Below are 4,583 nucleotides of genomic sequence, written 5' to 3'. Positions count from 1 at the left end.
TCTTGATGCAACAAATTTTGAAAAATACTATAAGTTAATTGAGTAGACAAAGTAGGAATAGAAAGTTGAGAATGAACATTAGTGATAAATTGTTGAAATTGTCTAGAAAGACATTTTTTTAAAATAATGGTAATTAATCTAACATCAGTGAGAGTAACGCCTAGACCAATTAGTTGACTTTTAATATAATCAAACTTAAGTAGAAATTCATCCATAGATTTAAAATCAGTATACCTCAAGTCTTCCAAATTGTCTTGCAATTGAATCTTACATGATTCAGATGGTTTGTCATATGTTTGCTTCAAAATATCCCAAGCTTCATGGGCAGTAGTGTAATGAGCAATTAGAACATTTAAATCAGGGCTAAGAGATATACCAATGAGGCCAAGGGCTTCCTCATTTTTAGTATTCCATGCATTTTTTTCATCTTCTGTAGCTGAGGTACCAGGAACTACAAAAGGGTTAGTAGCAACATCTAAAATATGCTTAAATTGAAAAATGAAGGAGAGATGTGTTTTCCAAGCATGATAGTTCAAATTATTTAACTTAATTTTTGAAATTAAAGTCAACATGATAATAATACTAATGTACCACAAAAAAAAATCATCATAGATGAAATAAATTTAGAAAATAAATTATTTAAAAGAAAAAAAATCCTTTAACAAAAAAACTCCTCTTAAATACTTAAGAATCTAAAGAATAAATTATTTAAAATTAATAATCTAAACCTTAATTAACAATTATTTACTATACTTTAATATTTGAACTAAACAAAATTATTTTATGAAATTTAATCAAAATTCTTAATCTTTTATTTTAAAAAAAATATGCAAAAGAGATTAATGACTTTTGAATTTTGAATCAAAATACTTTTTTCCTCTAAAACATCAAACCACATGCTCCTTTTTGTTAAATGAAATATAATAAAACATAAAATTAAATATAATTGTTTTGATTAAGTAAAAGCAGGTTTTAAGGACTCGAAACTGTAGTACAAGTTAAGCTAGAAAAAGATAGAGGAAGTAGAAGCATACACGAAACAGACCTCCAGAAATAACACAAAAGAGGTCAAAGAAAGAACTGCTGAAAGAAACAGCAAAAAGACAGTAGAGAGACAGCTAAAAGACAACAAAAAAGATAGTAAAGACCTAGCTAGGTAGCCTTGATCAAATCCAGTGCCTGATCAGCTAGGATTTGCATGTTGTCCACCACTGCCTTCACCTCATCCTTCATTCCCGTGTCATTCGTCTTCTTGGAGTGAGCCTTGGTGCGCTTACTGGGACCTTGGAAATTGGTTGCTTGAGGGGAGTTCTAGCCTTTATCCATTTCCATTTTTTTAATCAAAGTACCCACATTGTTAGCCAATTGTTTTATCAGTTTCTCAAGGTTACTTATCTTGGCTTCCATCATGGTGGCCTTGCCTTGGTTTGCATTGAAGTCTCTGTCCATAGCCCTGTTCTTGGCCTCCAACTGTGGGATCTTCATCATTAAATTTTTAACATCTTCAGCACTTCCAACCACCTCCATGAGCCTGTCAATATGTTGGCCGAGAGTGCGCTCACCACGAGCAATTTTACTAGCATGCACAACTTCTGTCCTCAATTCTTCCATCTCCCTACCAAGTGTCTGCATTTGTTATTTAATAATATAATATTAGATTTTGAGTTTGAGTTTTTTTAAAGGAGATTATTAGAAAGAAAGGCCACATAAAATGGATATAAGACTTTAAAAAAAAAGCTGGATCACAATATGAAATATGTTAAGTTCTTTTTTTGATAGAAAAAAAAAAGTTAAGAGTAACGTATGAATGCAGAAAAATCAATGAAAAAAATGATAAGAGATAAATATTATTAAAAAATAGCTCTTAGACTACAGATTCTGAAGAATAAAAGTAGAAAGAAATAAATAGCAATGAATAATGAATACTTAAACTTGTATGATTCTATTGATGTTATTTAAGATCATACAATCCTGCATAAAAAAATGTTAACAACTAATAATATAAAGAATATAATGAAATAATTAGGGAAAAGAAGAAGAATAGTTATGTATGTCAAAACTTAGCATGAACAACACACAAAAAACCTATAATATTGCCAAAGTATATGTAAACAAATATAAAATAGTAACATCCATTTCATCCAATATAATTCTTGTTTTCAAAAAAATGTTGGAGGAGGAAGACGAGATAGTATACACACAAGGAGAGAAGGCAAAGTTGAAGGAGGAAGACGAGATGACAACAAGCAGCAAGGGCGAATTGAAAGGGATGAAGAGAAGTGCGAGAAGGGAAGGGAGGACTACAAGTCAGAGACCAGCTATAGGTTGAGCAGTAGCCGCTATCGTAAGGGGAGGCTACAAGGTAGCAATGCGAGAAAAGGCATGAAAGAAGGCATGACAAACAGGAGACAATGAGGGTGAGAGCAAACTAGCAGGGTGGGAGGCACGCTAGGGCAGCAAGAGGGCATGCAACAACGAGATGAAAAAAAGCTCAGCCAGATGGGAGAAGAGGTAACAATAGGTGTGGGACGAGGCACACAACGATCCACTATCCAATGCAAACAAAAGATTACTAAAAAAAAGTAAAGAAAGAGATTAGAGCAGATTAGGAAATCTCACAATGCTAAAATTGATATTTAAAATTGAATAAATAAAAAAATCTCACAAGAAATAGATTACAATAAATTTTAAATTTTCAACAAAGATTTAAGAATCAATTTTAACTAACAAATATCAAAAAATATTAAGTACAATTGAGATTATTGAAGCATTTTTGCAAGGGAAATATTAGTAAAGTAACAATTTTTTTGTTTAGAATATTAAAAAAATTACATCCTTTAATAAAGAAATTCTATTAAAATAAGAATTGATAATTTCTATTTGTTAAGGCAAGATCAAAAAAAATTATATATATTTGATAGAAATACCATTTGGTGGCAAGCCTTCCAAATAGGATTATAAAAAATGATAAAAAAAGAATAAAACCTACAGACAAGATGTTAGTGTGAGCTAAAAACCACAACCAAAATTTCTTCTCTCAAGAACGTCTCCAAATAAAGTTTGCTTCAACGAATGGCAACTTTCAACACTAAAACTCAAAACAAGGATTAGTTACCAAGCTTTGATACCATGTAAGAAATTGAGCAAAATGAAAAACTAATAAAACAATCCAAGAGAGCTTAATGTGAAGAATATTACCATAAACCAAATGAGCTTCACAATGGATCAACAAGAATGGAGGTAAGAGATTTTGAAAGGGGAAAGCAAAGAAAATGCCTTGTGTAATATTATGAATGGAAGGCAAAAAGCCCTAAGAAAGGAGAGATAAAGAAGGTGGAGCAAATAGCTCATTACAATAACATCAAGATGATGTGTAAAGAAGAAGTGTGGAAGAATGTGAGAGGCATCTCTTTTATAGAGATGAGAAAGGAGTTGCATGTGTAACTACCATTTCTATGAATGCCACCATTCATAATAAGTGTGTGCAATGTGTCAATATCCTCTTAAGGAGGAATAACTATTTTTCTTAATAAAGGAATTACAAAAAATGAGTTGTCCTTACACATGGACAATAGGACAAGAAAATGACATGTCCTCCACATGTGGACTAGAGGAAAAACAATATAAGGATACCTTGGTTTATCCCATATAATAAATAAATACAACCAAGGAAAGATTACTAATTCTAACAGACATCAATGAAAAAAGTGTCATAATGCTAATTCTCTAAGTTCAATCATCTCTAATAAAATATGTAAAATCTCACCAAGTGTCAAAAGCCACTATTACACAATACTCAAGAGGTCTCAATAACTCTACCCAAAGTGACTACTCCCTAAAAGGAAGAATTTCCAACATACAATCTAGATGTAAGAATAAGCTCTGAATATACTAGACAAATGCAATCCTGCATCAACTACTATAAAGAAGTTTGGGGCATGCCTCTCAAGTACTCAAAGGGGTTCTTAACCAAAGGTTGGGTAAACGTGTCTTCTATTTGTTCCGTTGTATTAATATACTCCAATCTAATTTCCTTCTCTACTACCTTCTCTCTTAAGAAATGATACTTTACTGCAATGTGCTTAGTCTTTGAATGTAATACTAGAGTCTTTGACATATCAATTGTACTTGTGTTATCACAATGAATGATAAAAGGTTCTAAAATTCAATACCAATATTTTGTGAGATATGCTTCATCCAAATAGTCTTATTAAAATTATTTGTTGATGCAACATACTTTTCTTGTGTTTTAGATTATGATATGCAATTTTGTTTCTTACTTAGCCATGAAACTTATCTTCCTCCTAAGAAGAATGCTCCACCACTTGTACTTTTTTGCCATCAAATTGTATACCTAGTCTACATCAGTGAATTCACATTAAGTAAATTCTTATGATCTTTCATACCATAAGTCATAATTTGATGTATTCTTCAAATCTTTGAATATCCTCTTCTTCTTTTTTTTCCAAACATCTCTCTTTAGGGTATGCTTGGGATCTTGCTACAACTCCAACTACATTAGCTATATTAGGTCTTGTATGAGTCAAATATTATAGTCCTCCTACTATAGATCTGTATCTTTT

Source organism: Cupressus sempervirens, chromosome 3 (genome assembly GCF_028749045.1).
Source record: "Cupressus sempervirens isolate cs-2001-9-10 chromosome 3, ASM2874904v1, whole genome shotgun sequence".
Taxonomy (NCBI): domain Eukaryota; kingdom Viridiplantae; phylum Streptophyta; class Pinopsida; order Cupressales; family Cupressaceae; genus Cupressus; species Cupressus sempervirens.
Note: the sequence above shows the minus strand (reverse complement) of the source record.